The sequence below is a fragment of the Dermacentor variabilis genome, chromosome 9, assembly GCF_050947875.1.
Source record: "Dermacentor variabilis isolate Ectoservices chromosome 9, ASM5094787v1, whole genome shotgun sequence".
Taxonomy (NCBI): Eukaryota; Metazoa; Arthropoda; class Arachnida; order Ixodida; family Ixodidae; genus Dermacentor; species Dermacentor variabilis.
In genome coordinates this window covers 97,935,207-97,961,202 of record NC_134576.1, presented here as the reverse complement: position 1 = coordinate 97,961,202, position 25,996 = coordinate 97,935,207, and the positions used below count along the sequence as shown (strand labels likewise).

Sequence of the window (25,996 nt, the reverse complement as noted above, 5' to 3'; positions counted from 1 at the left end):
TGGGCTGAGTAAATGCGCTATCGGTTAATATGGACGGCATCATACTCTAAAAGAGCCAAAGATGGAACTTAGCAAGCTTCAAGAACATTTACTGAGCCAAAACGGCCCGAATGCGAAACAATACTGCATTTTGTGAGGTCACACTAGCGTACCAGCGTGGTAGTTACATCATGAAGTAAAAAGTACAACTTGTAACTTCAATAATCAATCTTTAACCATGAAATAAAAAGAAAGAATAGTTTTAAAAGAATATGCATGTATTATCAGCTTAAGTAACCTGGTGCTTTTATTTGGTGTTTCGTTAAGCCTCACCAATCAAACGCTAGGCTATTTTGCGTGCTATGATGGCCAAACAGACTACCTACCAGCTAAACAGAGTATATGCGATGAAACAGAGCACTATGCGATGCGTTTCCTCCGCTAAGCCAGACACGAGATGGCTCAGTGCTGAAGCTTTCCCTCTTCTATATGTCGTTACCTGTCTGTCGGCAAGATCAAAGCTCCGTCTATAGCCTCCGCCTTAGGCGTACTTGTACGGTTCTGCATCCCAAGCAGACATGGAAGTATGTGATTAGGAAGACCCGCATCGCTGATGCATATCAGGGATTCATTGCGCACGTTCGCTGAGAGCGAAGTTCCTCGCAGGGTGCACCACGGTGCAGCTCAAGCCTTCGTTGACGCAACAAAGGGAATCTCTTTTCTCTTAAGCACCGTGGTATGGAGACCGTTGGATGCAGCGAAAAGCGCGGATAACTTAATTTTCGTCGAAACTGAATGACATATATACATGTATACCCACAAAGTGGCACGCAGGATATCTGAAGCGAATAGGATTTCTTACTTTAGCCTTTTACTACTTTAGAGCTAAAATGGTTAACGTTGACGTCGCGGAATCAGAGCATTCTTGAAGCAGGAAGGCCATGGTAAAAGGCATACGATGCTTAGTGCTGATGCTCTTAACGGTGAGATACAGGGAAGTACGTGAAGAGAGCTCAGCACTGTTCCTCCATATCAAAGCTTCCTCGCATATAATAGCTCCCGATAGCCTTACTGTGAGTGCTACCCGCAGACCGAGTGGAAATTTGCACCAGGTAAAAGCGCTGGAAGGTACAGGCTTGGTAATGATTTCAAGCTGGAATACTTTGGGTACCGAAATCAACACTCTTCGTGTAGTGCTCTGCTCTCCTCTAATCCACTTTTTCGCGCCGTGCACTGGGCGTTTCGACAACAGACGCGACACAGGGGAGCGACACAAGAATGTAGTGGCAGGTGCACTCAAGTTACTGTGGATGCCCCGATGTTCTACAGTCAGCACGGTAGAAGGCCGAGCGTTTTCATGACCTGCATTAAACAAACATCCTTGCGATAAAATTATTCGTGAGAACTGATGCGAGCCGGTAGGGATGATGAATATAACGTTAGAGGAGGCTGCCCGCGAATGACAAGGATCGTTTACGAACAAGGAGCTAATCTCGCGAATCGAACTTACGAAAAAATTTTGGCGTATGTAAGGGCTTACGAAAAGGAAAGCGTATTCACAAAAATAGAACTGTTCGTAAGACCAGCAAGCTTGAGATGCCCGCAGCTGCAAGGACGAGCGCAGCATTCGAAAAAATAAAGAAGACCCAGTGCCGGCCTTAGTAAAGTGGTGATAGTAGCTGCTTAGAAGCTTTTTTCTGAACCCGTGCTACATGATGTCAGTGTTTGACCTAAAGGTGTCATTCCAGACTATCGACGCCTGTTCATGTTGAGGAAGACATACCGTTGAGTACAACCTGCGGAATGTTGTTGGAGAATAGAAAAAAAATGTAGAAAGAGAAAGCATTGGTAGTTTCGCCCGAAGGCAAAGTATTGAAAGGGATTGGAAGTACTCAAGCATAAGCTGACTCATTCTTTCATTTTTGAGAATCTTTATATACGTAGACGATTTTTTAATCATACTAAAGCTTTCACCAGACGACGAGCTTGCAGAATTAGCTCTCGTGATTTTGTCAGTGTTTTCCACTTTGTCAAGCTAGTTGAATTTCATTCACGAGCTTCTGCATAATGGGTTAATCCCATTTTTAGTTTTAAGATTAGATTTTTCGGCCGCTGACCATGCTTGCTGTGCCTTCGAGCCCAGGTGCAAAAAAAAGAAAGAAGCATTGATGCCTTTCGATTCATCTCATTCGAAGCTTATAAAGCGGGGTATACCCTCATCAAGTTTTAGATCAACGCTTTTAAAACCATGTCGCCACGAACAGCTTTCTACTTTTCACTTTCAAGTGGGACGTCTGGAAAAGACAGCTTTTCCGAGCTTTCTTTTGCTTTCAGTTGCCGAATCATTGCTAGTCAAGCTTCGGAAAGAAGGACAAGGAACCATCAATTTCTAATGAACAGGCTAGTATGAAGAATTTTACAGTTCTTCCCTAGACATATAGCGTTTTTCATAATCTTAAAGATTTCTGCTAAATATTGGGTTGAAGTTGTCTTCTCAGCACCTTGTGAACTATCCAAGTTGTGCAGCATGGTGGAAAGGGGAACCACGGGCTCGGCGTCCTGTGAAATCAAGCACACAAATTCGCATGTACCTTGCACGACACGTGTCGCATATAAAATTCCATTAAAGTGTGGCCAGATACTGCATTGTAAAAACCGGTAGGTGCATTAGCATTCGCTTGCGTGAGCATGAACGCTCCCTGGGGGCTGCCGGAGGGTCTAACTTGGCTATTCATTGCCGTGCTATGCATTAACGACGAACTTACTCAGTGCCAGAACGCACCTGTCCCAGCTAGCCAGTTTTCGTCAAATTTTCATCAGTCTCTGGGGCGTTTTCCGCGTCCTGGCTTGAGGCGATGGACGCGGAACGTTCCGCAGGCTCGTACTGCCAGAAGTCTGCAACTGCAAGCTCTTCTATGAGTCAAGGCACCTGGTCAACCACCAGTGAACGCTCAAGAGAGACTCCTACTCCTGTGGCCACGGATGCACAGCCTATTGCCGGCCCGTCTGGTCAGGTCACTACATTGACAAGTTCCTCAAGAAAACGAGGCACCTGGTCCAGCACCAGCGAAGACACAGAGGTCTACTCAATCACAGGTGACGATTCATCCGATGACAGCTTCGTGTCGATGAGGAGCCGAAGGGCTAAAAGGAGGCTTATCAAGGCGTCGTCACCAGCGAGTACGTCAACCATGCAGGCAGGTAGTGAACGCTGGCCGCACACCATCCTCTTCATGCCAGTGGATTCTTCCGTCAGCCTTCGAGTATTGAACAGGCAAGCTCTCTCTGTTTTTCTTGAGGAAAACGTGCCAAACGACATCAAGGAAGTCCGGCTGAACACACGAAAGAATGTTCTAGCTGTCGACACAACCCGTGGAACCACGCTGGAGACGCTACGACAGATAACAGATTTGGGCAATTTAAAGTACGACCGGTCATACCCGTGGATGGGGCCTGCACTGCAGGTGTGATCTACGATATTGACTTGGCTATTTCGAACTCGGACCTGCCAATTCTGATCAAACCGGCATATGAAGGAGTGGTCCTCACGCACGTATGCCGACTCGGCAACAGCCGTTGTGTGAAGATTGTGTTCAAGGGGGATTCCATCCCTTCGCACGTAAAGGTCGGTCACTTCCTACATGTCGTGCGGCGGTTTGTCCCAAAGCCGCTTCAATGCCACAAGTGCTTCAAGATTGGGCATGTTAAGGGCGCCTGCGCAAACTCCCCAATGTGCTCCCAGTGCGTGGAGTCACACACGGTAGATGTCTGCCGTGTAACAAACTTTAGGTGTGGCAACTGTGAAGGCACCCATGAAGCGACATCTAAAGAATGACCAAGAATCAAAAAAGAGTTCGAAGTTCTGAAGCAAATGGTCAGGGATAACTCAACCCATAGAGAAGCTTCAGAAAAGATCCGGCGTCGACGTCGTCATCGACGGAAACGCTCAAGACAGGGTGGAGCTCGTGCGCCGCTTGCGCCGACGCCATCATCTTCAAATAGAACGCCCGAGAGCACAAGGAGGCCTCAGACGGGAAAGGCTGCCCCCGTGGAAGAGTGGCCGGCACTTCCAAGCTCTCAGTCTTCTAAGGAGCCTCCACGCTTGATGCGCCCATCAAAGCCCACTTCTGTTGGTGAGGCTTCAACAGTCGACTGCCAAATGATCCCGATGCTGCGATCCATTGTGAATGTCATCAGGGCCATGCTTACAAGCATTGACACTCCATCTGCTCGAAGTGGACTACAAGTGCTAGACGCGCTGAGCCCCGTCCTAGCAAGCCTTGAGTGAAGCCATGACTGACAATCACCAGTCATTTCGTAAGGAGGTCAGAGAAGCGTAGATGCTTCAGTGGAACGCGAGAGGTCTAAGATCTGGCATCGCCGATTTTCGTCAATTTGTTCTCACCAACCGATTTCCAAACATTGTCATCTGTGAACCAAGATTATCCCATCCAATAAGACTATCCGGCTACGAGACAATATTCTCATCAAGAGACATCAAAAGTAACAAGGTCGTCGTGTTTATTCGCCGTGAACTAACTTACGTCGTCCAACCGGTGCAACCTCATGACGACAACCAGTATGTGTGCATGACGGTTAAAAATAGTAAAGTCACCTTTACACTCTTGGGGTGTATCTGTCTCCATCAAGTCGATTTGACACTAAAAGGCTAGAAGACATCTTAAAAACACAACCTGGTCCATAGATTATCACCGGGGACTTCAACGCACACCATACCATTTGGGGAAGCTCAAAGGTTAACGCGACGGGAAGACGACTAGCTTCATTAGTTTCCAACAATGGTCTCTACCTGCTGAATGACGCGAGTCGAAGATTTCTGCGGGGAATAACGTGCAGCAGCTGCCTCGATTTGACTTTCGTCTCCCACCACCTCGTCACACATGTTAAGTGGTTTTTGGACATTGAAACGCACGTAGGTGACCACATCCCCACTTGCCTCAAGATCAAGGGAATGTCTAACACGTATACGTCCACCACGATACGAAGAATAGATTGGACTGTCTTTAAATCCCAGTTTGAGACGCTTGTCACAAAGGCCTCTCTTGTGGACTTCAACAAGCTATCAAGAAAACGGCGCAAACAGCCACGCGCACGCTCACGTGTTCTCCAACGTATTCTGAATTCGACCTGGAATTGGAGCGGCTTCGTGCGATTCGTCGTCGTGCTGAAAGAAGATATCGACGCACTAAGTCAATTCAGGATCTAAGAACAGCCAGGCGAATGCAAAAGAAGATACAACGCCGCATGGATAAACTAGAGGCTCAGCGGTGGTCGAAATTTTGTGCGTCGCTAGATCCCCGCAAACCGCTATCTCAAATATGGAGAACTGTGCGAGCTCTACGTTCTGTTCCGGAACAGCGTTTACCGTTTAAGGCCCTAGCACTATTCCAGCGCCGACAAGACATTGATGTGGCGGAAGACTTCTGTGCTATGATTGCGGACCAGCCAACTCGCACAGGTTCGCTTACATTGAACCGTATTCCAGATTCACGAGATTCACGCATGGATCTGCCTTTCACAACGCAAGAGCTTGACGCGGCGCTCGCCCTATGTAATCGGTCGTCGTCGCCTAGTCCGGATGACATATCTCACCGCATGCTACGTCACCTTGGTGAACGGGCACGAAGTGCGCTCCTTAATATATATACAGAGTCCTGGCAGCAGGGCAAAGTTCCCCAAGATTGCAAGATCAGCCGCTTAGTACCGCTTCTTAAGCCTGGCAAGTCTCCCTTAGAGATTACTTCATACCGACCAATTGCGCTGGCAAGTTGCGTTGGGAAGGTAATGGAGCGAATGATCCTCGCCAGACTTGAGTGGTACCTTGAACATTACGAAATCTAGCCGGACGCCATGGCTGGTTTTCGACGTCATCGATGTTCTATCGACAACGTTTTCGATCTGGTAACCTATGTTCAACACCAAAAGACGTGTAAGAGGTTATCTGTCGCAATGTTTTTAGATATAAAGGGAGCCTACGACAACGTTCTTCATGATGCCATACTTGAAGCATTGGATTCGGTGGGCCTAGGCGGTCCATTGCTGTTGGACTCGCAGTTATTTACATAGGCGGTCTCTATTTCTTAACACTGAAGCTGGCCCAACCTCGCAATATTATACGCACCATGGAGTTCCACAAGGCGGTGTCTTGAGTCCCACGCTTTTCAACCTTGTACTCGTTGGTCTCGTGGAACGACTTCCGAACGCAGTTAAAATATCAGTGTATGCCGATGACATCTGCGTCTGAGCATCTGGTGTGACACGGCCGCAAGTACGCGCCAGGCTTCAAAAAGCTGCCACGTCAACATCGGCGTACTTAAATGAACAAGGCCTCAAGATCTCGCCAGAAAAATGCGCATTGGTCGCGTTTAGCCGAAAGCCAATGAGATCATACGATGTCTCTATCGACGGTCAAAGCATACCTTATGTCAGGACGCAGCGATTCTTAGGCGTAATCATTGATCGTGACCTCTGCTGGAGTCCTCATGTGGCCTACCTAAAGAAGCGCCTGACGGATATCTCTAATGTGTTTAAGTTTCTTAGAGGAAATGTCTGGGGTACCTCAGTACATGCAATGATGCAACTGTACAGAACGCTCTTTCTTGGGTATTTTCGATACAGCTTGCCTGTGCTGACCAACACCTGCAGAAATAATATCCGTACACTCGAAAGCGTCCAGGCCCAGGCACTTAGAGTGTGTCTTGTATTGCCGCGGTGTTCGTCAAGGGCTGAAACAATTGCCATTGCGCACGATTTCCCAGCCAAGACCCATATAATCATGGAAGCGCTCAGACCACACGTAAGACACCTTGCTCGAGCCCCCGCCCATCATCTAGCCTCACTGCCAGTGGATCGACCACTTGCTTCCTTTTGTGAAACAGTCCTGCCTTATCGTGCATACCTTCCATCAGGTTATACAGCTCCAGCGAAAGTTCCGTTTCCACCATGGTGCTTGGCTCAAGCAAAGGTTCGACTAATGGTACCAGGAATACGAACAAAAGCCCAACTCTCGTCTCAAGCACTCAAGCAGCTTTCACTGCTCTTGCTGTACGAGACGTACAACGAGCATCATCATCTATATACTGGCGCTTCAACCACGGTGGATGGGTCTGCAGGATCGGTGATCTTTCCTGCAAAACCTTCCACCATAAAGATTCGACTATCCCACCAGACTACATCGACTGCCGCGGAGCTTGCTGCTATTCGTTGTGCACTTCGTGTAATTTCTGAAGAACTACCCAAGAAATGGAGTGTGTTCACTGACTCCAAGGCTGCTCTTCATTGTTTGGTTTCTGCCTTACGCCGAGGACCCCAAGAACAACTAGTTCTAGAAATCAGACTGCTGCTTTACTACCTCGTCGAGCAAGGACCCAACATAACGTTGCAGTAGATTCCAAGCCACTGTGGCATAATGGGCAATGAACATACCAACGCAGCAGCACGATCTGCACATGAGGAGGGCTTGCAAGACTCCATTCCATTCTCAAGAACAGACGCTGCAACGAAAATTCGTGTGCTTGCAAATGAAGCCATCAAAACTTTATGGAACACACCAAGCTTAAAGCAGACACTTCTACACCGACTGCACCCATCCCTTCGACTTCGACCCCCATCTGGACTCTCTAGACTCGAAACAGCAGTACTTTGTCGACTGTGGCTTGGTGTCACCTACACAAGATCCTTCGCCTTCCGAGTCGGTATGGACGACGGCGCGGCTTGCAGACACTGCGGCGGCGAGGATACTACCGAACACGTGCTTTGCCACTGTCCTCAATACAGCGCGCACCGGCTATCACTAGCGACCGCGTTGGCACGCCTTGACGACAGGCCACTTTCAGAACAGTCAGTTTTGGAATGCCGACGTGAACTGTCGTCGCAGCAAAAGTCGGTCAAGGCTTTGTTGACTTTTCTACGTGACAGTGGCCCATTAGAAAGACTATTATGACCCCTTTTCGTCCCTTTTCAAAATTTTTTTCTCACTCTTATTTTTGTCACGCTCTTTTTTCCGTCTTTTCTTCCCCTTTCCCTTCACCTAGTGCAGGGTAGCAAACCGGACGTCTTAAGTCTGGTTAACCTCCCTGCCTTTCTCTCATTTGCATCTCGTAGCTGCTTGGGCGGCTCTCCTTTGTTTTCAAAGAGTGAGGTTATCGACAGAAAAAAAGGCCGGCTGGAAAGATAAATTGTAGACGCAGTGGCCATGCGACGTTTTAAGGATGGTGATTGCGTTAGCTCGCCGCCAGTTGCGGTTTCTCAGAAATAACTTTTATTTCTTTCCACGTGACACACGCGTTCGGTGCCTCAGTCTGTGAGCGTTTATCTCAGTATTTGTATCGAACCGCAGTTTAAGGTCGCTCTGTGTTTTTGCTGGTTCTTACGTTACTTTCCAGGTTCACACGCGTGTCTGATCTATATAAGCTTGGCGTTCGCTTCATTAAATGATCAGTAGTCAGTACTGCTTCGCGTTGTCCCTTTCTTCAAGTCTCGCGTTTTGCTTGCGCTAACTTCCCAAAATCATGAATCACCAAATGGTCTACACCCACACTCTGCGATAACAAGCATGAGCGTTGCGCGGAAGCCGTCTCAGAACGCTGGCGTTGCAGGCGTCCTAAAACTGTTGTGCCCGAGATTAGACCGAAAGAATGCCATCGGCGTTTGTCAGCGACCAAAGAAAGGATTGCATCGATTTTGCCTGACGTTAACTATGCGTTCTTCCAAGACCAGTGAATCCAGCGCGACATGTTGCGCCATGTCGTTTTTATAGATCGGCCGTGGTTATATCTATACATCTGCAAAGCCGGGATGCCAATGTGTTTACGCTCAATGCTTTGGCAGCGGCGGAAGCCACAACGCTGCGCTGGCGCCGGCGGAGGCAATCGAGCTTAGTGTGACGATGCATCCACGTGGATTTGTCTTTTTCTCGTCGAGTCGGACGGTTCGACTCGAGACAACAGTACTTTGTGGACTGTGGCTTGGTGTCGCTTTCACAATATATATTTGCCTTCCGAGTCGGTATTGACGAGAGCGCGCCTTGCAGTCACTGCGGCGGCGAGGAGAATATAGAACACGCATACTATGCCACTGTCCTCGATACAGCGCGCACCGGCTGTCGCTAGCGGCCGCGTTGGCCCGCCTTCACGACAGTGCCGCTTTCAGAAAAGACATTTTTGGAACGCCGACATGAAGTGTCGTCGCACCGAAAGTCGGTCAAGGCTTTGTTGACCTTTTTATGTGGCAGTGGCCTATTAAAAAGACTATAATGAGCCCGTCCTTTCTTTCACCTCTATCTTTAACCTACAATAAAATAACCAAACACTTTTACTTGGGCCGACGTCTTTTTCCGCCCCCGCACCCCAAACTAAACAGGCCGCAGGCGCTAACGCTACGCTTATTACAGACAGATACCTATCCAAACCCGGCCACCTTACACATAATCTACCCGGACGTCTACCCAGACGATGCGTGCCCCTCGTGCGGGGTCACGGCGACACTCGCACACGCGCCCTGGGAGCGCAGAAATGCTCCGCCCGACTCTACCTCCGACAAGTGGGAGAAGACCCTAAGAAGCCCGCTCCTACAAGACCAGCAATGGGCCGTCCAGCAGGCCCGCGCAGCGGCCGCCAGGTATTCCCTGTCGGTCCCTGCGTGGGAGACGCCCACTGCGCGCTGACGTGCGTCCTGCAGGACTTTTATTAAAGTTTTTCCAATCCAATCCAATGTTTTTGTCCTCGTCTTTCCGTCTTTGCTTCTCCTTTCCCTTCCCCTAGCGCAGGGTAGCAAACCGGAGGCTTTAACTCTGGTTAACTTACCTGCCTTTCTCTCATTTGCATCCCTCTCTCTCTCTCTCTCTCTCTCTCTGTCTTTTTCGCAGGCGAGCGCACTGCGTATCGCGGATACCTTCTAACCTTGCAGGCACGAACTGCGCATGCGCAGTCGATTGCGGGATGGCACGAGGGCCACGTTACGCCAATGCGTCTCAAGCGGCCATATAATTGATATCGCTCTAATACTACTAGTATGCAACAAAGTTTTCCCACATTTCTGAAAACCACTTGTTCAGGAGGGTGGTTTCCTTGGAAAATATGAAGAAACATTAAAGAAAAATAGTAAGTCAAGCTAGATTGATAGATTAATCCTTTAGAAGTCTATCATCGTTTTTTGTGTGCCAATGTGTTTCTTTGTTTCGTAGGAAATCGCCGCGAAATGTCCCGCTTCCCTGTTGCTTAATTTGAAATTGCCGCTCTGAAACGGAAAAGTTGACGCAACCTCCACGTAACCTCTTTCTGCTGCGTTCATTGTGCCAGTGATGACGTCACATGATGGGTACCATGGTCCACAGTAGGTGGCGCGACTCTAATTTTTTTTTTATTTTCATGACTTTCCATTTTACGAAAATCTCTGTTGTCGCTTGCATTGCGAAGTTGTTTTTACGTAAACCTTCTATTTCAAACTACGTCGGCATTTTCCTTTAGTGTCCATTTAGAATGGCAAGAATGAGGGGAGTTTAAGAAACATGTAAGAACAGCAAGAACATAAGGCGGAACTTGGAACGAATGCGTATGTATATATAGGTAATTTTTAGGCTTAAACCCGACTTCGCTTACGTGTTGTTCTTTTTCAAATCTTTAAGCTTCGGTGCAGATTTACAAATAAGGTCTCAGGACATTTAAGAATAATGTATATTTGCAGCCTGGGTGGCTCGGTTCAAGAAAATTTACGCAAAAACCTTGTGCCACTGTGGATGCCGAAATGACAGAGTTCTACATTGAAATACTTGAAACATTGGCTCCGATGGCAGTGAAGTGGGGGAATCTGGTCACCTTTACGGTTAAGGTAACATAGCTACAGTCGGCTACAACTTTCGAAAATAGGGGGCGTTTGCTCCACCGAGGCGGATGCACACGAGTATCCACCAATGGGCGCGCACTCTGGACCGACGTCATGTGCCGGACGGCCGGGGACCCCGCCGTCGGAGAAGATGGCCGCCCGGGCGTCGAACTGGGCCAGGTCGCGTCAGCTGTGCGCGTCAACCCCTCGTCACAGTGAATTCCCAAACTGTTTGTGATTGTCTATCATGCCGGAAATATTACTGCGAGCTTACGATGCGGTATTTGTGCCGCGTGCGTTTATTCTAAGCCGTGATCCTGACGAAGAAACATTGCAGCGAGCATCGCTGACGCTGGGCTACGCTTTGCCTGAAAACAGGATCCCACGGCTACCGCTGCAAACACACATCCTGCCTGTTTGTTCCATGTCTTTTTTATATCGCTCCCGAGTGAAGTTACGACGAGAAAAGTCTGCCAAAGTGTGGTGCCTCCTGTCAGCGGCGGGTGTGTTCGTGTATTGTGTCGCTGCGTTTCTCGTTGGACGGGAAGTGACGGAGCAAAACCATTCTCAGGAGAAATGAGAAAAGCGTGCGAGCATGAAACAAACCTACGAGCGTCTCAACAGAAAATATTTGCAAAAGAAGACTCCAACGCAAAGATTTGTCGTCGTCAACTAAGCGTGAACGATCGTTGCCAGCTGTGAGATAGCCGAGCGTCTAACGGCGGTGTTCGAGCGTTGTGTAGCACCATCGATTGATTGCTTTCCCACCCGTGCTCACCGCACGCGCAAGCTGTAGAATGCGTGCTGTTGCACAGTCAGGCATAAGTTGTGTGGCCAGCGCTCGATATGGTTTCCCACAACATAGCTTCGTGCTGCTTTTCGATTCTCGTGATATGTTGCAATTGAAAATTCCCAACACAGTGTTAAGAGAACGGTAAAAAAAAAAGAAAAAAAAACATACGAGAAGGTAGGCACAGCAGCTTGTGAACGCGCTCCTATAGTACCTCTACCCACGTCTGTTTGTAATTGTGTGTGTTTTCTTGCGTTTGTCATTTTTTTTATTTCCCACATTTCTTTATATTTGAGTTTTTCTTAGTTTTCGCGTTTTTGTGCCTGCTTCCATGCGTGTTTGCGCTTACTCTTATTTCTGTCCTTTTATATTATATTAGCATTTGTTTTTGCTAGTTTTCTTTCAGCAAAGTCTTTACACATTTTCGTTAACCAATCTCATTCAAAGCACTAACTCCTGTGCACTGCAGGGCTGGCCTCTTCCATCTCATTAAAACCTTTCTCACTGGTCTACCTCATCTTCTGAAACTGCCTACTCGCTGTGTTTTCTGTCCTTGCTTCTTGTGTTGTTGCTGCAATAGGATTAACCAACTTGCTCAAAACAAATTTTGATTGCCTATGAAAACAGAAAGGTTTAGAGATACATTTTCTTAAAAGCGTCATGTGGGTTGCACAGTAACTTTGATTCTTACCTCTGTTCATGTTTATGCATCACAGCATGTAGCAGCTTGCCAGAAGTGCACATGAAAGGCTGCATACTGCGAAACAACACCTTGCTATGCTGTTGCATTTTTCATGCATTCTGTCTTAGTAAACAGACGGTTTTCCTGCCCATCACATATGATGGTAAAAATTTTCAACACGAATAACATTGTGCAGTGGGGTGTCATTTCTTGTCTGACGCTTTCGTCGTTGCAAAGACATTTGTCACTGAATGGAGCCCAGCAAAGCAGTGCACTGAGAGCTTTTGCAACTTTCACCATTTATTACTTCACAAATGCCATTGTCTGAACCTGGCCGTCGATCGCTATGCCGATGGCTTGTGAATTAAACAATTGCCTCAATAAAACACATTCAACTTCACTCAGCATATTTTAGTACAAACAATGCTAGCAGAGCTATTCAGGGTGAATAGTTGTGCTTACATTGGTGTTACTTGCCTGGTCAGATAAACAAATACAACAACGACTGCGGCATGACTGTGATTTGATGTGCAGACTGCAAACAGTGCCTTTCAAGCGTGCCCTTGACAACTGCTATTTATAGCCACCCGACTGAGTATTTTGGACCTCACTAAGCTAACGATGTTTGATAATTGTTCTCTTGTTCGCATTACTTGCCGGGGCCAGGTAACCAAAATAAACAATGCCACCACATGAATGTGTGTTTGCATGCAAACTGCCAACAGTGGCTGTCATTTTCGCGTTGATTGCTGACATTTCACCAATAGTGGTGACGGCTTGACTGCGCTTTAACATGCAGACTGCTAATGGTGCCTTTCAAGCGTGCCCTCGACTACTGCTACTAATAGCTACCCGAATGAGTATTTTGGGCCTCACTAAGCTAATGATGTTTGATAATTGTTCTCTTATCCGTATTACTTGCCTGAGCCATATAACCAAAATAAGGAATGCTACCACATGAATGTGCTTTTGCATGCAAACTGCTAAATGTGGCGGTCTATTTCGCGTTGACTACTGCTGTTTAACCTACAATGGCTACGACATGACTGCGCTTTGAAGTGCAGAGGCTAAATGTGCCTTTCAAGCGTGCCTCGAGTAGTGTTATTTCATCACAGGGCCCGTCATGCTCGTAGGTGGCTGCCCAATAGAGTATTTTGGGCCTTCTGACATTGGCATTATTCATATCAACGGGCTGGAAAAAACAGTAGGGGCAGCACAACTGCACGCAAAGCACAATGTGCTTTGGCGTGCAGGCTGCTAAGGGTGGCTGTTAATTTCACGTTGACTGCTGCTTTTTCGTGTGAAGCTGGACAGTGGCTGCCCGAATGAGCATTTTGGGCCCCACATAGTTATTCAGGGTTAATAAGTGTATTTGAATTCAGATTTTCCAGCATTTCAGCACGTTTCCATGCCAATACTTATATTGAGCACGATCTGTGCAAGACGTTGCTTTTTCAGAATTGGGCTTCCATTAAGAGGAATATGTCACCAAATGAACAGCTTATTTATTTGAGAGGTCACGGGAGAATGCTTAGCTGCCGTGCTGCTTGGCTGCTGTGCTTGACGCACAGTACACCGGTTCAGTAATGGGATGTCCATTGTTGCGTGTGCCGAGGTATGTGTGTCCGGCAGGAGGTCTGGACCGCACTTCACGCAGAGTCAGAGACGAGGAGAGCTTTCTCGTCGAAGACTTCTTTATACAATGTTTACAGGTTGTCGTTGTTATCAGGAGAGAGACAAACAGAGCAGCTGCAAGCTGCTTAAATAACACTCCTCAGTCCCCAGATTCCCCAGACAGTCCTTAAGGACGAAACAAGGCCGAGGGAGAAAGAGGGTCCGGGCAGCCTCCGTGGTCCTAACGCCGCTCTCGGTGGCCGGCGCTTCCTCGAACCGCGCTGCGGTGTCGGGCCGATCTGACGGACGGTCAGAGTGGTGCGCCGGGGAAGTTTTATGACCCGCATAGGACAAAGGGAACCAATTGCAAGGCACGAGGTCGAAACACAGCCCCCCTTTGGAAACCGTCCCAAGCACAGCGGGAGTCGTTCGTGGTGCGGGCGCCGCTGGACAAAGGAGGGGGGGGGGGTTGCATTGCTGCCGGCACGGGGAAGGGTCGAATGTCAGTCCGTGATCCGGTGGCCGCTTCCGTCGTGGACGCCGCCCAGCCGCGAGGAAACCCGAGCCGTGCACGTAGTCGTGTGCCCGAAGCAGGCACCATGCGGGGATGAATGCTGCCTCCACGGTCGACACACCATAGCACTGGCCTTCCGTCAGGCAAATCCCAGGGCAGAAACATAACACCATATACGCATCGAGAACTCGTTAGTGATCTCGACCGTCGGTATCTCGCTGCGGCAAAAGAAATCGCGCACACGACCTCGGCGCGCACAACGTCTCATACTTCGTGCTGCGTCGTCTTTTCTCCGCATTTCGTGGACGCTTTCGCGAGGGCATTGACAGTTTGCCACCCGAAATATGCGAAGCTTTGACCTCCTTCCTCACATTGAACACTGTGCTTTCGCTAACACCGAGCATCTTGAGTTTGTAATGGTTGCGACAAATGCATTGTTTGATATAAGTACTTGTTCAATTGCAAATGATTGATTTGAAGCTCGGGAAAGGAGTATTAAATGTGCCGTGTACGTGTAAACAAGCGCAAAAGCCATGCAAAGCTGCTCTTTCTACTTTTGTCACTTGCAATGAAGCTAAAGAGCAGACGACGGGCAGCGTTGTAGAAGGCACGGGGTTATTTTTCTGTCGCGACCCGGCATGTGCTGTAGCACATGAGAGCTCTGCTAAGCCAGTCATCAAAATACAAAAGTTTTTATTTATACCGAGAATTGCGCGTTTCAGAAGCACGATTTTTCGAGCAGGATTATTTTAGTCGCGGAGGTAATCGGACGTCGCGCTTCGGTCATCTGGGCGGGGCCTCCGCTTTTTTCTAAAGTTGTATCCGACTATAGTGTCTTCTTTTTCTTTCTTTTTTTTTTTTTTGCGAACCTCGCCGATCATGTGTCGTTGAGCGGATATAGGTAGAGAAGAAACGGAGTGGACAGGACAGACGCTCACTTGCAACTCTTTTCTTTCCGCCCGTATTTCCGCTCACCGACACTACATGATGCAGCAACTGGCCCAACAGCCTACGCTTCCGTACGTCGCCGAATTTCGTTACCGTGCGAGCTGTGTGGCTTTTTCTGCCAGCGCCACCGTGAGTCAATTAGCCCTGTCTCGAAGAAATGTGAAAAGAATGCGTGATGCTTCCAACTGTCATGCTTTTCACATTGGTGCCATGAACGGGCGGGCACGGTTGCGCTTTTCGGCGCTGTAGTAAACGCCCGAAATAGGGGCGCGTAGTGATTTGCCGTAAGAACGTAGTCTCCACTTCAGGTGCACGATGTCCGCATCATACTGTCAGTTGATCGCGCTTCTTTCATTTCTGATCGTTTAGTCCGAGCTTTGCTTCCTCTTCACTGTCACACGACGCCGGAAGGTAAATGCTTTGCCAGTTCAACTGCCTTGCCACAAGAACATTTTGGCTAAGAGATTACGCACGAACTTCGTGAGTTACGCCCAGGAAGCTTTACGAATTCGGACCCAGATGAACTGGACAACTGTATATGGCGTCCGCGCTACGGTGCGTGAAAGTTTACACATTATCAACCCATGCTCCTATCCAGCACATTTCTTTAACTTTACAATGTGTAATTACCTACTCAGATTCACTGCTATTTACTATAATACGAAGGTCTATATAACGCACCCCTGTAGGCTTATGTGGAAAGTCCGTCTTCCAATCATCCCCCCTTTTATTTTTTTTCGGAGGGGCTTGATCGTGTTGAAAACCTTCATCCTTTCAAAGGTGCTTCTATTGAGGCCCTACACTTTCATCAATTTTCCTCGCAGTTTCGGCGCAACCTTTCGACTACGAAGAGCACGAAAGAGGGGGAACTCTAATACAGGACCTCCACGCGGAATCCCGGATGAAGAGAGCCTCATCATTCTTCTTGTGTTCTTTTTTTAACGTTAACCGCCTAACTGAGAAAGCGTCTTCGAACACTCTGCGTAATCTCTGCGCGCCTGGCTTCACAGATTGATCCTGCTTGGTCGTGCTGCACAGAACATTCATCTTGCCTTAAAACTCGAATGCGCCCCGCCTGTCGGTACAGGCCTCCATCAAGGCTTGTTCTTATTTATTACTGCAACGACCGTTATTCTGGGCACTCATTATCAGGCTTAGATCGATGTGCGGCGTCTGTATAAGCGGAAGACTGTGAAGAAAAAAAATCCTCGTCGCCTTCAGTGTTTGATCGTGAATCAGCTACGCGTTAGCCATGAGTGTTCAGAACTGCACACCCGTCCCTGTTTTCGTTATTGCGGGGAAGCAAAACACGAAGTATTTATAGACTGACTCAAAACATAGCGGCGAGGCGCTATAGTCAGGTAAACTTAAGCATAGGTAAAAAAAAATGAAATACCGACCAAGTTGGAGCATCGCTAGAGTTCTTGTAGTAATGTCGGCGACGTTGTAATTCATAGACGCCGTTTTTCTTTTTTCTTCTTGATGCGTTATTAGAAAGGAGCAACACGATCGATACAAATCGACAGAACATGCTTGAGTTACTGTGCTAAAGCGGTTTAGTTAGGCTTTACTACGCTAGGTCAAGCCAGAAACACTGTGGTTACTTTTATTACATCTGAATAAAACTCCCGCTAGTCGATCGTAAAATTCGGCAATTGTTCGATCCGAAACTGTCTAAAGAAACAGCCTTCTCAATTTTATCCACATTCGTGACAAATGTGATTGCAAAATAAATAATTACCCAATTGCATTCAGACTTGATTATTTGAAATAACTTCTTCTATATTTAAACTGAGTGAATAGGAGGTAGATTTAGTTGGAATAATAATGGGAAATAAAGATTGAATGGTCAGCTTACAACCATTCCATGCGCAGTGGATCCCCTTAGAATCAGTAGAAGAAATAAGAAAAATGGACACCCTTTCAACCATAGGGGGATGGCATCGCACATTCAAGTTTCTTGGTCGCGTGGTCACCGAACGCTCATTTAAGTCACATGTTGCGGGTGGCGAGTGACGATGTCGAAGGCGTCATTAAACTACCACGAACCGAGCAAGGCCTAAAAAGGTCGAGCAACCACGTAGGGCCTATTTCCCAAGAGTAAACGAGTAAGATAACATCTGGGAAGGCAAAGCGGCCTGAGACTCGAGAGACAATTTTTTTGAGTGACAAATGCAAAGGATTTGCGACGATCCGTCAACGTTGCCCAGCATCTTAGGTCCAAAGCCCGGCCTTTGAAAACAGCGGTGGGTTCCGGATTTACTGTTCAAGTACCTGTCAGAAATAGGTCCAATCGGAAAGCTTTAAAGATTCAATATTTAATACAGAAAAGCCTACATTTACACATCATTTCATTTCTAAATATTAGTATCAGGTTTACTTGCGCATTTCATGCTAACTTCATTCTCTTTATTTTTCACTGTCCTCTGGAATCTTCTTTAAACCCGTTGCCCATCCCTACACAGAGTAGCATGCCAGCGGTTGTATACCCGCCGGCAAAAATATGTTTTTCTAATAAAGAGCCTATCTCTCTCTCTCTCTCCTACAAGGTTTCTACAAGTCGGGGCGACAACCAAAGAATAAGAAAGCAGTGCACTTCCCCCTCACTCTGAAAGACAGCTGAGCTATAGCTGGAGTCCGCTCACACCATAAGTGATTTAGCTCTGCTAATTTAAGGGCTAGACTAATAGTAAAATAAAAGCTCGATGTTTCAAGCAACGATATCATACTTCACTGAGAGGTGCTATCAGTATCTGGCAATAAATTTGTCACGTCTTGAGGTTTCATTCGAAAACCAGCGACACAAGGACACCTTTTTACGGTGAAAATGACCATTTTACACACGCAAAACCACTTAACGTCACAGCGGGTCTAATCTGCTTCCGCATAATGCTTTCGGCATGTAGACTAATGTTTTTGACGTGGGTGTGGCAAAGCCAGTGTATAGCAAACACAATTTACTATTTTGCTTGCCCATGTGTTTTGTTTATATCACTTACGATGTATTGCATGTGAGATACGTTATATTCCACTCTATGTTTGTGCCACATCTGCACTCGTGGCTACGGTTTTCTTGCGATCTATTCAAATTGTATTTGAGTTCAACAACATGCATATAACCTCTTATTCTTAAGTTGTGACCGACCACAATTGACGTGCGCATCTATTTACAAGTTCTTTTCTTCTTAGACATCGGTACATACGACCCTGCGTTCATAGGTCGTCACCAACTATGGATGCATTTTATACGCTATCTATTTCTGTTGTAAACGTACTCTCTCCGACTTTTGCGCAACGCCTATCCTGAGGGTATTGTCGCCGATATTGCGTTCGTATCAGGTCTCTGCTGTGTGCCGATCAATTATCTCCGTTGAAGTCTCTGCTTCAAGTTGGCTGTCGCGCGGGCCGTGATAACCTAGTACCACACGCGATGCATCAAGGGAAGTTATCCGCTTCTGACACCCGTGACAGGTCGGAAGCCTTCGATCACCCGCTTATTTGCGCTTTGCCCTCCGAGCGTTCGCTCGATAGATAGACGTACGCGGTGAAACGCGGTCTACAGAGCTTTCACATTAGCCAAAGTGCTCGACGTTATGACTGTATAGGACGCCTTGCTGTAGTAATATGCAGACACTGAAGGTCGCGACTGTGTCATAACTTATAAGTAGAGGATTTTAAGCGATTGCCTTATTTTGTGACACTCTTACATTTCTTTATTCCTTATTCCTTTCCGTGCATGTTCAGTTGCACGAATATACAGGGATATAGATAGCGAGAGAGAAAGAAAATAGGAAATCGAAGGCGGAGAGATTAACCAGAATAGCTGCCGGATAGGCTGCTCTGGATTGATTGATTGATTGATTGATTGATTGATTGATTGATTGATTGATTGATTGATTGATTGATCGTATTTAACATGCCAAATCAACACTTCGACCCTGAGAAACGTCGTAGCGATGGTGTCCGAAATAATATTCACCACTTTGGTTTCTTCAACGTGCTCCTAAATGTAACTACACGAGCTTTTTTCCCTTTCTTTTTTCTTTTTCATTTCGCGCATCCAAAATGCGGCCATCATGGCCGTGAACCGAACCCGTGACCTCGTGCTGGGCAGCAGAATGCCATAGCCGGTGAACTATCACGACCTGTGCAATGAAGGGAAGAGGAAAAGGTGGAAAAGTTGATAAAAGAAACAATGCGAAAATAATCTTACCACACAAACGCGGCAAAGGCTCGTGACAACAATGACAATCTCTCATACAGTCCCGATGCCATGACAAAAGAAAGGTAGAGAATAAAGGATGAAAGAAAATAGAAAACACCAATTTTGACGTTTTGGAGAACCAGAATCGAAGGATTGTGCTTTCAGAGAGGCGACGGTTGTCGAGTGCACCAAGCCCACTGGACATAACGATGCCCTTTCGGTGACGAAGGGAGAAACACTGATGGAGATGGTGCGCAATTGTCACTTTGCTCCCGCGGACTTCAATTTCGTTATATTCCGCACATTTCTCTATCACCTGAGTGATAGTGTGAATATGGTCTATTGTTGAGTAGCCTTTACGGAATCCTGCCTGGTCCTTTGGTTGACAGAAGTCTAAGGTGTTCCTGATTCTGTTTGCGATTACCTTCGTAAATACTTTGTAGGCAACGGGCACTAAGCTGATTGGTCTATAATTCTTCAAGTCTTTGGCGGCCCCTTTCTTATGGATTAGGATTATGTTAGCGTTTTTCCAAGATTCCGGTACGCTCGAGGTCATGAGTCATTGCGTATACAGGGTGGCCAGTTTCTCTAGAACAATCTGCCCACCATCTTTCAACAAATCTGCTGTTACCTGATCCTCCCCAGCGGCCTTCCCCCTTTACATAGCTCCCAAGGCTTTCTTTACTTTTTCCGGCGTTACCTGTGGGATTTAGAATTCCTCTAGGCTATTCTCTCTTCCATTATCGTCGTGGGTGCCACTGGTACTGTATAAATCTATATAGAACTCCTCAGCCACTTGAACTATCTCATCCATATTAGTAATGATATTGCCGGCTTTGTCTCTTTACGCATGCATCTGATTCTTGCCAATTCCTAGTTTCTTCTTTACTGCTTTTATGTTTCCTCCATTCCTGAGAGCATGTTCAATTCTATCCATATTATACCTCCTTATGTCAGCTGTCTTACGCTTGTTGATTACCTTCGAAAGTTCCGTCAGTTCTATTCTAGCTGTAGGGTTAGAGGCTTTCATACATTGGCGTTTCTTGATCAGATCTTTCGTCTCCTGCGATGGCTTACTGGTATCCTGTATAACGGAGTTACCACCGACTTCTGTTGCACACTCCTTAATGATGCCCAGAAGATTGTCGTTCATTGCTTCAACACTAAGATCCTCTTCCTGAGTTAAAGCCGAATACCTGTTCTGTAGCTTGATCTCAAATTCCTCTATTTTCCCTCTTACCGCCAACTCATTGATCGGCTTCTTATGTACCAGTTTCTTCCGTTCCTTCCTCAGGTGTAGGCTGATTCGAGTTCTTACCATCTTATGGTCACTGCAGCGCACCTTGCTGAGCACGTCCACATCTTGTAGGATGCCAGGGTTAGCGCAGAGTATGAGGTCTATCTCATTTCTAATCTCGCCGTTCGGGCTCCTCCACGTCGACTTTCGACTATTCCGCTTGCGGAAGAAGGTACTCATTATCAGCATATTATTCTGCTCCGCAAGCTCTACTAATAACTCTCCCCTGCTATTCCTAGTGCCTATGCCATATTCCCCCACTGCCTTGTCTCCAGCCTGCTTCTTGCCTACCTTGGCATTGAAGTCGCCCATCAGTATAGTGTATTTTGTTTTCACACTACCTATCGCCGATTCCACGTCTTCATAGAAGCTTTCAACTTCTTGGTCATCATGACTGGATGTAGGGGCGTAGACCTGTACAACCTTCATTTTGTACCTCTTATTAAGTTTCACAACAAGACCTGCCACCCTCTCGTTAATGCTATAGAATTCCTGTATGTTGCCAGCTATATTCTTATTAATTAGAAATCCGACTCCTAGTTCTTGCCTCTCCGCTAAGCCCCGATAGCACAGGACGTGCCCGCTTTTTAACACTGTATATGCTTCTTTTGGCCTCCTTACTTCACTGAGCCCTGTTATATCCCATTTACTGCCCTCTAGTTCCTCCAATAGCACTGCTAGACTCGCCTCACTAGATAACGTTCTAGTGTTAAACGTTGCCAGGTTCATATTCCAATGGCGGCCTCTCCGGAGCCAGGGATTCTTAGCGCCCTCTGCTGCGTCGCAGGTCTGACCGCCGCCGTGGTCAGTTGCTTCGCAGCTGCTGGGGACTGAGGGCCGGGGTTTGATTGTTGTGTTCATATAGGAGGTTGTGGCCAAGTACTGCACTAGGGTGGCCCATCCTGCTTTAGTGAGGGGGTGCGTTACCGGTTCTGGTCACCGGGATCAGGCCACACTCCAGGCCTGTTTATGCGATTTTATCAACACGCCGATTTTTTTTTAATCCGGTGGAAAATTGTGAGGCACCGGGATTCGAACCACGGACCTCTTGCACGCGATGCGGGTGTTCTACCTCTACACCGCCGCTGTCAGTGTTAACACATGATAATCGGATACAGTGAAGCCCCGCCCACGCGCTCATAACCACCAGCCCCTGTTCCTCCACGAGGCTACATATAGTTCGTACTTTAAGCTTTTCCTCTTACCTAAATAAGGCGGTAACCACAAAAATAAAGTTATAAGCGCGTAATTTCATATGTTTTCACTTGTCTATTATAGTGGAATGGCGAAAGGCTAATTCTTTACTGACCTGAAATAAAACGCTTGCTTCGCTGCAATTATTTACCGTCGAGTTTCACTTCAGTTGGCAGTGTGATTTTACGAGTAAAACAGACTAAACAAGGAAATAGAACAGTAGCGAGGACTTTTGAAGAGTCAAATGCTCACTATACACACTTTGTTCACGCCTACTCACGCGGAAACTGCTCTGGTAGTTGTCTAAGTATGCGCGAGCATTGTGACACTCGCTCATCTCTACGCAGCCAGGTGTAGTCATCAATGTTATGAAACTTGACCCTACCGGCATAAACGACAGGGCTACGGCGACACGAACTACTGCAGGCGGCGGCGCAAGCTGAATTGACGAGGCAAGCAAACTACTGCAGGTGGCGGCGCCAGGTGCACTGATGACGTTCCGATCAATATAAGCCGTTATCGCTCTTTAGCGCCTTATTCATCTCCGTCGAACAGTTATCAACCGCTATCAACCGTACTCCGACGGCGGCTGTGTATTGTGCGGACGCCCTCTCTTGAAAGCAATGGGGATAGAGTGCGCCGAGTGCTGATAGCTTCGTGTGCGCTGTGTTCTCGCCGCTTCGTTCGCGTTTAATCGAGACGCGCAGGCCTTATCTTGAAAACGATCTGCGATGGGGACAGTGTGCTGGTAGCTTCGTGTGCGCTGTGTTCTCGCTGCTTCGTTCGCGTTGAATCGAGACGCGCGGGCCATATCTTGAAAACGATCTGTGATGGGGACAGAGTGCTGGTAGCTTCGTGTGCGCTGTGTTCTCGCCGCTTCGTTCGCGCTGAATCGAGACGCGCCGGCCTTATCGTGAAAACGATCTGCTATGGGGAAAGAGTGCGCTGAGTGCTGGTAGCTTCGTGTGCGCTGTGTTCTCGCCGCTTCGTTCGCATTGAATCGAGACGCGCGGGCCTTATCTTGAAAACGATCTGCGGTGGGGACAGAGTGCGCTGACTACTGATAGCTTCGTGTGCGCTGTGTTCTCGCCGCTTAATTAGCGTTTAAGCGAGAGGCTGCAGAAAGGTGAATTCGATCGCTCGCTGCTGCGGTGCTTATCTCGAAAGCGATCGTCTTACTTGACGGGCGGACGGAGAGACGGACGGGTTTCCTCGTTGAGTAGGCATAGAAATGCTGACGCATTTAAAATTGAAACTAATTGTATTTAAACCGTCGCGTGGTCGCAGACGATGATAAGCCGTTGTGGCGTGCGTTTTTAATGCCACGAGGCGACAAGAAAATAAAGGAGGTAGTATCAGTTTACCGAACCACGACAGCATGTCACATCATATCTGCGTTTAGGGGGGAAAAATGCGTTTTACACCAACCAACTTGACGAGACGTGTACGTTATCCGCGTGCACGGAGATGCTCATTCTGGGTAAACAGGGCATAGAAACACGCACGCGTTTCGTATGTTCACGTGTGATATTGGTGCTCTATCCAGCCTATATATTTGTGCACGTGACAATAAACTCTAGTACAAGGTGAGCGACCTACATTGCCCCTCCTTCCCTGTGTACATGGTTGCTTGCGTGGCTTAGCCACGATGATTTCACACCGTCTACTTCCACTTTCAATATTTCTGCATGGTGATGCTGTTTTCCGCACTCTACAGAGGTATTTTAACAAATAAGGTTTTTCTTCTTGCGTTCGCAACGTACCAGCCGATAATAAGAACCAACTTCAAAAGCCATTATATCCCTCACCTGTGCCTTCGACTCTCAGGAGAACATGATACGTGAAAAATGTAAACGCGTAAAAGTAAAACACGCAAGTGTATGCATGAAAAACAAAGGTAAAAACTGAACTGAACGCACTTACTCTGTATTGCCTCTCTAAGGTAATATGATATTAGAAGCAAAGCCTGGCGCTGATCCCCTTCGCGATAGACAAGATGAACAAAAAAATATAAAAGAAAACGAATTCCAAACAACAGAGATAGAGCAATAAAACCATCCTGTCAAGATTGCACTTTATCGGAGTCCGCAGAAGAATTGGAGGAAAGCGGCAACTTGTCCCTGAAAAATGATGCGCGAACGTAAACTGTGGCACCAGCTGTTTGTTCCCCACTCTTATCACTTTGTTTCGAGTTAGCGCCTCTATACGGAAAAGCTTTCGTTTCTTTAAGATCAGGCTATTCTTTATCTTCTATATTATTGCTTTCCCATTACTACGTTCATATCAGTCTCTTTCACGCCATAGTAAATGTCTCTCTCTCTTCGGATTTACCTCTGGTTTCTCTATTCATCGTTCTTTAGCTTTTATCCTTTCTTCCGCATTTACGCAACAAGCTCCTTTGTAGTGGCCCGACTCCTAAGCCCTTCCCCTTCATTTGGGAAGCTGTATAACGCTGTTATAGCTGCATCCGTTGCGTAACAATAAGGATGCGATAACTTCGCGTCCAGAGTACAATGAGGCATATATAAGCAAGATGATTAAATGAAACCAACTGGAGCTTGGGAACTCCGGTTAGAACCATTCTTCATTTTCTCCCTTGACTAGATTATATTCGGTAGCCGCGTGTTGTGTGGGCAGGGGTAACCTAACCTGCGACCTCGCGCTTAGCAGTCGAATGCCTAAGACTACCATACGTCCGTATGTACTCGAAAACAGGTCGAACGGGAACGTAAGTCGACCACTATATAGGGTGCTTTCTCTTCTTTATTTTTTTACACCCAAGCTGTATATGACTAGGTTCTGGAAAAAACTGCATGCGTCTATCGAGCAGTGTAGATTGAGAATTTCTCCCCATATGTGGATCGATGCCGAATACAGTGTAATACCGGGCCGACCCGCGGCGGAGGTGAAGCAGGCTTTAAGCATTTCTGCGCCAACTTGCAAAAATAAGTTTAATACCTTAGGTCCAAATACAACCCGTATCAGGTATTAAGCTGATAAGAACAGATACTACACTTTGACCGGCATCGGTTGTGTCTGCGTTCGCACCGCCCTCCCTTTGTCGGCGTTCCAAGTGCTCGTTGTGATACCCCAAACTTGGAACGTTTCACCGGAGCAACGGCCAGGTTTCAGAGGGAGCTTGTGGGGAACCACTTTTGTGTAGCCTGTGTTGTGTGCGACCGATTGCGGTTTTCGAGTGACCACACAACCATTACTGCACTGCGGGACGTCGACCAACGCCCGATCGCCTTGGCTACGGTGAAATCGTGTGTGCTCTCGGAGTGGGTGACGTGCGTGTCTGTTCTACGTGCCGGGATTCGTTAGTAAAAGGTGTCGTGCCGCGTTTTACAACAACGCATGGGTGTGTGTTGTACATAGGTATGTATACCCCCCGGTGCCTCACATCTTCCGAGGCTCAACATCGTGGAGCAGCGACTAGTCGCGCCTCGCCTTCCATTTGTGGATGCGCGGCAATGGACAGTTCGCCATTAAAGGGCCCACAGCCGACCTTCACAGAGCGGAATGACACTGAATTATTTAGCTACACCAAATGTTCAAATACTGCATGTGGCGCATAGCACAATTATAGCGCTTGATATAAATTACTTGATGAGGCGGTCATTACCCCCTGCAAGAAATCAAAATGCGTAATTGAACAATTAACACGATTGCGCTCATTATTTTTTTAATTGATTACGACATATATTGCAATCTACTACTTATAGACCCGCCGTGGTTGCTCAGTGGCTATGGTGTTGGGCTGCTGAGCACGGACGTCGCGGGATCGAATCCCGGCCACGGCGGCCGCATTTCGATGGGGACGAAATGCGAAAACACCTGTGTACTTAGATTTAGGTGCACGTTGAAGAACCCCAAGTGCTCAAAATTTCCGGAGTACTCTACTACGGCGTGCCTCATAATCAGAAAGTGGT

The 25,996-nt window shown here is 47.3% G+C and overlaps 1 non-coding gene across 1 annotated transcript; it reads right to left on the bottom strand.

Moving 5' to 3' along the window:
• Window positions 1–24,915: 24,915 nt before the first annotated feature.
• LOC142558679 (U2 spliceosomal RNA) lies at window positions 24,916–25,100 on the bottom strand. The gene has a single exon (XR_012823087.1). It is a non-coding gene; the product is annotated as a U2 spliceosomal RNA (small nuclear RNA).
• Between the last annotated feature and the right edge of the window lie 896 nt (window positions 25,101–25,996).